Source organism: Pteropus medius, unplaced genomic scaffold (assembly GCF_902729225.1).
Source record: "Pteropus medius unplaced genomic scaffold, Ma_sr-lr_union100, whole genome shotgun sequence".
NCBI lineage: Eukaryota > Metazoa > Chordata > Mammalia > Chiroptera > Pteropodidae > Pteropus > Pteropus medius.
Window position 1 is genome coordinate 1,213,974 of NW_024340699.1, and position 9,471 is coordinate 1,223,444.

General features: G+C 42.7%; 1 pseudogene; it reads right to left on the reverse strand.

Moving 5' to 3' along the window:
• Positions 1–8,370: 8,370 nt before the first annotated feature.
• On the reverse strand, positions 8,371–8,488 carry LOC120616968 (uncharacterized; annotated as a pseudogene).
• Positions 8,489–9,471: the final 983 nt, after the last annotated feature.

A 9,471-nucleotide genomic window follows, 5' to 3' on the forward strand; every position in this document is an offset into this window, starting at 1 on the left:
CTTGGGGACATTAGTTAAGATTGCAGACCTCACCCTTATCAGAGTGGTCAGAATACGGTAATGCTAGCCCTTTTTTTTTGTCTCACCAAACACGAAACCCTGCCCCAAAGAAAGTGATAGGAAACCCTTTGTGATTCTCAGGCTTGGACTGAGTTTAAGACGCTTCTCTGAATTCATAGTACATTCCAGCTTGGAGCTGCCCTACATCCTGGCTGTCGTGTTTGAGTGGGATTCGGGGCGAGGGAAGAGTCGAGGTTCCTGCTAAGACTGTTGGAAAGAAAGTTTTGCTTTTTGTTTTTATTTTATTTGGCCTATCACTTCCCGAATGATCTTGGAGAGAGCACGAAGTGGAAGCATAGGGCCCACTTGGGTACTTTGCGGCATTGGAATGGTGAGAGAGAACAGGCCGTGAAACGGGGTTATTTATATACGGCATCGTCAATGCTAATATGGAAACACATACATAATATATGGTGGGGGAAATAAAAAACAGGCCACAAACTAATGTGTATACCTCTTTTGTAAAAGAAAAAAACAGTATGTGTGTATGTATGTATGTGCTTAAAAAAAATGTATGGAAAGAAATAGACCAAAATGTTAACAATCTTGTTTTGGAATGGGCGGTTTTGCATTTTTTTCTCTCTGCTTATATATAGTTTCTCTCTCTCTTTTTTTTTTTTCTAGCATGTTCAAGCTTTTATTTATGTATATTTCTATTTTTGATTAAAAGCTAAAAAAAAGTAAGGTATCAAAGGGAAAATGAGTCAACAAAGGCTCCAGAGCCCAGGTCCTGCCCCAACCTCATTCTGGCTGAGGAACCAACGGAAGGTTCCCACTTACAAAATAGTAGTGATAACTGTACCCTCCTCACAGGGTGGTTGTAAGAATTTACTGATTTAATAGCCATGACAATGCTTTGTAAAGTGTATACTTCCTGTGACTATAGTGTTGTGCTTACTAATATTTGGCCTCCTCTTCTGAGAAAGCCGAGTCCGTCCTTAGGAGTTTTCTGTGAGACCTTGTATGTAGCTTAAGGGGTGGTGGTTTTGCCCTCTCCAATGGGAAAAGCCCCATCAGAGTCCCCTGGCTTCGATCTCTCACTTCTTTCATCATAGTGGCAGTGGTATGTGTGCGGAGCTGGGGTGACTACTGGATATCTAGTCAGAGAAAGAGGAAGCTATGTAAAACAGCTCCGAGATAAACCGTGGCTACAAAGGAGATCAGACAGCCCAGAATGTAACCACTTGTGAGACAAGGCACATAACCAGCCCGAATCTCAGCGTTCTCATCTGAGAAAGGGAAATAGCATAGTCTCTCACTCACGAGTGATAACAAGAGAATGACTAGCAGCACTTAACAGAGATCCTGGCATAGAGTGAGCGCTCAATAAATGTCAGCTGCTGCTGCTGCTGTTAATCCACTGAACAGTTCCTGCTAATGACGTTCAGTGCTGGTTGCAGGTGACAGTTATTTTTACAAACTATTCAGTAGGAGTAAGGGTAGTAGATTGTAGTGTAGATGGCATGAGATGCCCCATGGGCTGCATTCTTTCTGCTAACTTTCTCATCTTTTTGCTTTAAAACGCGTCAGGCTTGGTCCTCTGAATGGTTTCAGGGCTTTAATGCATTCTTCTCAAGAGTGTTTTCTTTGCCCAACCCAAGAGACTGGGGAGAAAGATCAGAGAGAATATGGCTACTGCAGCAGGGAATAAATAGGGCCAGAACCTGACCACTCTTCCCACCGGGAGCTGCAGCGCTAGTAGCTCATTTTGTAGCTTTGCCCTGACCGCCAAAGTCAGGGGTCCTGTCGCTCCTGTGGCAGCACAGTGAGGCAGCATGGCGGGTGCTGAGAGGTCCGGCCCCAAAGCCTGAGGATCTGTTTGGGTCCTCACTCCTCTGTCCCTTAGTGACACGCCCCTATGCAACCTCTCGGTTGTCATAAGAATGAGAAATGATGTATTTAAAGAGTGTAGCGTAATATCTACATATAATAGACAATGTATTTTTTGTTATTATTAACACGACTCCTCTCACAAAGCTGAGTTAAGAACAGTAGGGATGGTTGATAGTCCTTCTCTGTCCTGTGTTGGACAAACAGACCCTTATTTGGGGCTCTGCTCTGATCACCAGAGTAAGAGGGATCTAACGCACTGGATCTAGCACACTTGGTTCTGGAAAAGACCAAAGGGGTGAGAGCAGCCAATGCTGAGTCATGCAGGTAGTAAATTTTTTTACCCTTCAAATCAATTATTTGAACTATAACATTATCACTATTTTACAGATAAGGAAATTGGGCCACAGGGAGGTTAAAGGCTTTGCCTAAAGTCCCACAGCTGGTAAATTTGGACACTAAGATTCAAAGCTGAGCCATCCAGCCTCTGTGTCCATGTTTTGCCCCACTGTGCCTTATCCGTTTCTATTACCTAATGGGGTTGCCAGGGGGAAGAGAAATTAAACATCCTCTGTTACTACAGGAGGTCAAAATAGGATCAGCAGTAGAAACTTCATGGAGAGAAATTTCACATCGACATAAGGAAGGTTAACTTCAGCAGTGATTTGGAAATTGGCTGCCACGTGAGGTAGTGAATCTTCTGTTACTAGAAGTATTCATATAGTTGTTGGACAGCAATTCAGGATAGTAAAGTTTTGAAGGGATTCTATTTGGAAAAGGGTTTCACTAAATAAATTCCATTTATTTAGGAATCCTTTTATAATATTGAGATTTTCCCATGCCTAACCTAACACATCGTAGTTGTTTAATAACCATTTCAGTAAATGAATAACTGAATGAGTCCACTTACCTTATGAACATACATCAAAGACTTATTTAATATGTGCAAAGCAAAAATGAACTTTTCTTCCAGATGCTTAAAGTGTTTAGTGACTTTAGATATGTTAGTCAGCAATACAGTTTATCCTCATATTGTAATATTATATTTGACTGTTTTCTTTGCTATAATTGAATTTTAAAATCCTTGCCCATGGGAATAATACTTTTCCAAGCATAAATGGAACCAGTAGAAATACGATTCAGTTCCAGGTAAATATTCTAGATACCGCCAACCCGTCTTGGGTCAAAGATCTATTCTGAACCGCTCATTCATTCATATACCAAAAGTTAATGATTTTGCTTAAAATTAACCTTTACTATGTGCCAAGTGCTACACAAAGAATGAGAATGACCCTGCATTCAGGGAGGGCCTTTACCACACAAAGTAATAGACAAACCCATGGCGGAGAAAGCGTGGGTGATACCCCAGGGGCCCAGTCGTACTCAGCCTTCGTGGTAAGGTGAGCTCCAGAAGAGCTCCAAGCCAAAGAAACTGTACATTCAAAGACCTGGAGGTAGTTACGGCACCAGGCAACAGGAGGCATTGATGACTGGTGTGCTCGCTGAATGCAGCTGATGCACAGGGCTACATCGCATAGTTCTCAGAGTGTGGTCCCCAGTCCAGCAGCTTCAGCATCATCCAGGAACTCATTAGAAAAGCAAATTCCAGGGCCCCGCCCCAGGCCCAACTCAGAAACTTTGGGGTGGGGCCCACTACCCTGTGTTTTAACAAGTCCTCCGAGTGATTCTGATGCACTCAGGTTTTGTGTCTTTTCTAGAAACCAGGCACCCAAACAGTATTAAGTCTAGTAAATATTCCCCAAACACACACACACACACACACACACACACACACACACACGCATACACCCCTTGCATGAGGTTGTAGGTAAACACTAGCATGGTACCATTTCTCAGAAATGGCAAAGCTTTTCTGCCCACGTATCCTTCGACGCGTTCTCCCAGGGCAGGAAGGGCAGAGGGTCCAGGAGATCAGCATTTGGAACAGTAACACACACTAAGAGGTACCTGTTGGCCCTGGCAGGCAGCTCCTATGCCCTCTCTGATGGCTGAAAGACATCAAGAATTTCCCTTGTTCTCACAGGGGCTCATGGCAATCTGTGGCTGATTTCCATGGGATACTCAAACGTGGGGATCCAGGTCTGTTCTCGAGTCTCCAAGGACAGCCTTAAGCATTGGGCTGAGTCTCTGGACAACCAAAGAAATGGAAAGTGAAAAACAAATATGGGCGTTTGTTTTCCTGACTTGGCAATTACAAACAGAATTTTGTTCAGCACACCATGAAATGATTCGCAGAGGTCTCTGTGTCGTTCTGAAGTGCAGCTGGCTAAAGTGAAGGAATTTTTTCTTCATCTTTCAGGCCATATACCATTCCCAGGCATGCCGGTTTGTATGTATTTATTGGGGCGGCCTGTATGTGCTTTGTGAGTCAGAGCGTTGGCAATGCGGCTCTCCAGTGGGCAGGTAAACGAGCCTGCAGGAGTTATGAGCTCTATTCATTCAGACACTCCTCATCTGCATCGTCCCCACCTCAGCCCAGGTCATCATCTGTACCAGGGGATTATTGCAAATCTCCAAAATGGTCCTCCTCATGTCCTCATTAGCCCTCTTCAATCTGACCTCTATATACAGCGGAAGTCGATTTTTTTAAAAATGCATATCCGATTATACTCACCACAGGATTACAAGAATATCTTCACTGTATCTTCACTTATATTCTTCCAAGAATGTCCTTCCACTATACTTGGAATGAAACACATGCTACTCATTATGGCCACCAGCCTTGCATGTGTCCTTCCTACGCTGTGGATCATTCTGCAACACCCACAATGCCCTCCCTCCTTGTTTTTAATTTATGGCAATTGCTTTGTTCTTTGCTGCCACAGGGCCTTTGTCCTATCTGCTTTAACTGCTCTCACTTCTGGTCTTCACCCAGCTACATTTGGTTCATTCTCGAGGTCTTATCTGAGTGATATATCATCAGGGAACCCTTCCCCCAACCCCACCGGGCCTCACGGACCAGGTCAGGCCCTTCTGTTATACATTCAAAACATTCCCTGGGAGACTTTCACATATTCACTATCAAATCGCAAGAAAATAATTGTTTACTTGATTATATAATATCCTCTTTTCTTGTGGGACACAGCTTCATAAGAGCAATAGCACCAGCTGCTCTATTCACTACTGCATTCCCAGTGCCTGGCCCAGCACACAACATAGAGTAGGTAGTCAGTTATCATCATCCAATATCCACTGAATGGTCCAATGAATGAATTAAGTCTTTATGAAGATTTGGGATGTCTAGAGCACTTTAAATGAAGGGAGAGAGATGTGTTAGATCTAGGGTGAAGACCATTCTAGCATAGGAAAAGGTTAAATTCAGACAAGTTTTGGGCAGAGGATTTGTAACTCACAGGCCACGAGATGAAAAGTCATCATTTGAGAGTATTCACACATAGCTCCACTGGTGTTACGGCCCACGAGCTCACTGTCCAGATGGGGGGAATAAGTGGAGCACCCCAGGACTGTAATATAAGACATGTCTTTTTAATTAAAGTTGAGTGCATTACTGAAAACTCTTTGTGGCATATTAAGTCACCCTCATTTTCAGAGTTCAGAAGCAAGAATGTTTTCTCTCATCATTAGCATTTAAAGGCCTTGATTCCCACCAGCTTGTGCTTTCTAGAAACCTCTCCCCATAGACGATCCTAAGTGATGGGGCTCTGAGGAGCTGGACAGCTCTGGATTTAGGGTGACGGGGTAGAGCAATGGATGCAGCCTGTGACATAGTTTTTCTTGTGTCCTTAGGCGTATCTATTATTATAGACTTGTGCGACCCAGGAGAAGACATGTATAAAGTAATCTATTTTTTGAAGAAATCAATGTTTTGAGCTAAACGAAAGGCCCAAACCATGTCTTTATTCAACTCACATGCACGTGTGCATGCATGCACATGCACACACACACACACACACACACACACACACACACAAGGTGGACAGGACTCTGTGCTTCAAGACAGCTCACAACCCAGACCTAGGCCGCACCGTGTGATCCAGGTTCAACATGTAGTCATGTCTGAGTCACCTGAGTGATGCTAGGGAGGCCCCTTTGTTTTCTATCCTCCTAAATAGTTTCTGCTTAATGCTTCAGTGTCTGAAATTCTACCTTAGGTGGTCTTTCTTTAGAATAAAGTACCGCTGTTTCTATATAGTCTCTTTAAATAGCAAATGCTTAAGATTACATCCAGTTAAGTATAAAATAACCTGCCTAATATTCTGTATCTTGATAGCAGTCTGAGTTACACAGATATATTTATGTGTCCAAACTCAGTGAAGATACACTTAAGATTTTTTTTCATTTTGTTTTTTGGAAAGTTTATGTCAAAAGAAAAAGTGAACAAATCCTGTCTTCTAGTTAATGATATGCCTTTTGAAGTATTTAAGGGAAATTGTACCGATGTCTGTAATTTACTTTGTAAAAAAAAAAAATAGACAAATTGATGGATAGATAGAAGATTAGCTATATGATAAAACCAGAAATAGTAAAACATTAACGATGTAATCTAGGTGGTCTGTAAGGAGAGTTCACTGTAAAGTTATTTTGACTTTGCTATATGAAAATGTTCCCAGTAAATGTTGGAGAAAAGAAAAAAAAATAACCTGCCCAAGTTCCTACTAGAGAGCTTTACCGACGGAGTCGCTCGGTAGATGGTAGCTGTTCCTCGGCTGATGAGAAGGCCAGCAGAGTGGGCTCCATCCTTGGCCGCTCTTTAAAATCAATGGGAAAAGCTTTTCTACAGTACAGGTGCCTGAGCTCTTTCCTCACATTTTGACTGAATTGGCCTGGAATGGAGCCCAGGCATCAGCATTTTTAGTGTTCCCTCAGTTCCCCCTTCTAGTCAGAGCATTGGGAACCATGTAACTCCAGCATGGAGTGGCCGGCCACCTCGCCTTTCTCCTGCGGCTGACATGAAGGGCAAACCCTGCCCAGGGTCGGCCTCGCCCCATAGGGAAAGGAATGGGAGCAGGTTTTCCTAACGACTAGGGCCTGAGCTCAGACCAGGGCCCACGCACTGGTGTGATTCCGGAGTGTGACCTTTCCCTCTCCCCAGGCTATGGCTTCCCTGTGTATGACTCGAGGAGAACGGAGAAGGAAAAAATCACATCAATGATAAGGTAAAAATCACATCAACTTTTGTCGAGATAGATGGCTAAAATAATCTTCATTACTTTTAACTTTGAAAAACAGATATAATAACATCCATGAAGGGGAAAATCTTCTTTTCTGTTAACTTTTATTCACCTTCATTTAATTTTTAAATATGTAGTAAACATGATTGTAGGGCTTCTCATTAACTGCGGTATCTTACAGTCATAATTTTTGATACACAACATTACTTACCAATTAGCCTGTCTTGTTCGTTTAAATTTCTTTGCTCATATTTTAATGGGAGCTAATGATGCCTTTGTTGACTTATTTAATGTTATGTAAATGTGGCTATAAACTGTGAAGGGTTTAAGCAGAAGCACTATTTTTGCTTACTCTTCAGATTTTGGAGTGTGTAGAATCCCCAGGAAACACACATATCAACACAATGAATGCAAGCTACTGAGGAGACCAAATAATAATAATAATTTTTAAAACAAGCAGTGAAGGATGTTTAGAGTATGAGATTTTTATTTTCCACTGGGTTAATTGTTTGTTTGGGTCTCAAAGGAGTTTCAAAGTTAACTTCAATACTTTTTTTTTCTTTTTCTACTCCCATAATCTCAACATATGTCAATCTAAGACCATTGTCTAAGCTCAGGCAGGGACTGCTGTGCTTAGCAGTGGCTTTCAACAGAGTTCCTTTCTCCCTTGGGGCCAGCACATAAATATTTGAATGAAGGAATGAATGAAGGAATGAAAACTTTATAATTTCAACATACACATAGATGACCTTTTCAAGACAATGGCTTCTCGATACTGTGGCCTTCGCTCCTCCAACGATCTTGGCCATTTCCCCACCTCAACCACTCACTCCCTCGTCAGAGCTTGGACTTTGTAATTAGCAATAACCAAACACCATCTTATCTCGATGTCATGAACCTTACTCTCTTCTCGCCACTTTGCAATTTTCTAACCTACTTTCTCAAGTGCTCCAACCTCAACCATCTTTTCACCCCACCAGGATCCCTGATGCATTGACCCTAACACTTTTTCTCTGTCTCTTATCGCATTTAAGTCCTCTCTTCCTTCCCTTCCCCACTTCGCAGCTTCGATTCCATATTAAATCGTAACAGTCACCATCTGGCATGCATCCTTGTATTCCTTGCTGAACTTATCAGGTAAATCTGCAACCTTGGTGAAATCCAGTTCTCTTTCTACTCTGTGCTTGCCCCCTGCAGCTGAATCTTCGTTGAGGAAATGGCGTCGCCACGCTGAATGAACTCACTTTGGAGTTGTGACCTCAAACGTTATTTGACTCCTTTTGCTGCCAGGCAAGCCCACTATACTTCTAGACTTTTTTTTTTTTTATGCCTACAGCACATGGTCTTTTTAGGTGGTCTCCCATCCAAGTACTAACCAGGCCCACCCTGCTTAGCTTCCAAGATCAGACAGGATCAGGCTTGTTCGGGGTGATATGGCCATAGACCTTCTAGCCTATTTTGCTGCCAATCTCTCATTATTCGTTATGGGTTGAATTGCATCTCTTTCCCCCCAAAAGTGTATATGTCGATGTCCTAACCTCCAGGACCTCAGAATGGCACCTTATTCGGGAATAAGGTTGTTACAGATGCAATTAGTTGAACTATGATCAGGTCACGAGGGTGGGCCCTAATCCGATATGAATGGTGTCCTTATAAAAAGGGGAACTTTAGACACAGATACTTTTACACAGAGAGAATTCCACGGGAAGATGAAACTTAGAGATCAGGGTGATACTTCTGTAAGCCATGGAACACCAAAGATTTCCCTCAGAGCACCAGAAACTAGGGGAGAAGTATGGAACAGGTTCTCCCTCACAGTCCTTAGAAGGGATCAAAGCTGATGATGCCAGATCTCAGACTTCCAGCTTCCAGAAGTATCAGACAATAAATTCGGTTGTCTGAGCCACCTTTCTATGAAAGTCAGTCTGGTGCACTAGATGCCATCCCACGCATCTCCTCCTCCTTTTTATCAGTCTTCCTCCTCGCTACTAGAACAATCTTATAGGAACACAAACCTTCTGTTAAGGAATAGAAACTCTTCTCAGTCTACAAGGCCTCGCCTGCCCCGCCCTCCCCGTGGCCGGTCTTCCCCCACCTCTGCTCCCTCTTGCTCATTCCTCGTGAGTCACGCTCTTCTCAACAGTTGCCCTTTAACATACTTGGCACGTTCTCACTCTTGGGCCTTTGTACCAACTGTCCTCTCCACCTGGAAAACCCTTCTCCCAAATATCTCCATTGCTGATTCCCGTAATTACGTTCATCAAGTCTTTGCTCAAATCTTCTCTTCCCAGTGAGACCCTATTGAATATTTCTCTTCTTTGACTTTTTTTTTTCCCCCACAGTACTTATCAATTTCTCTTATTAGGTATATTAGTTTTCTAGAGACATAATTAAAAAATACCAGAGACTGTACACATATTCAATGGAA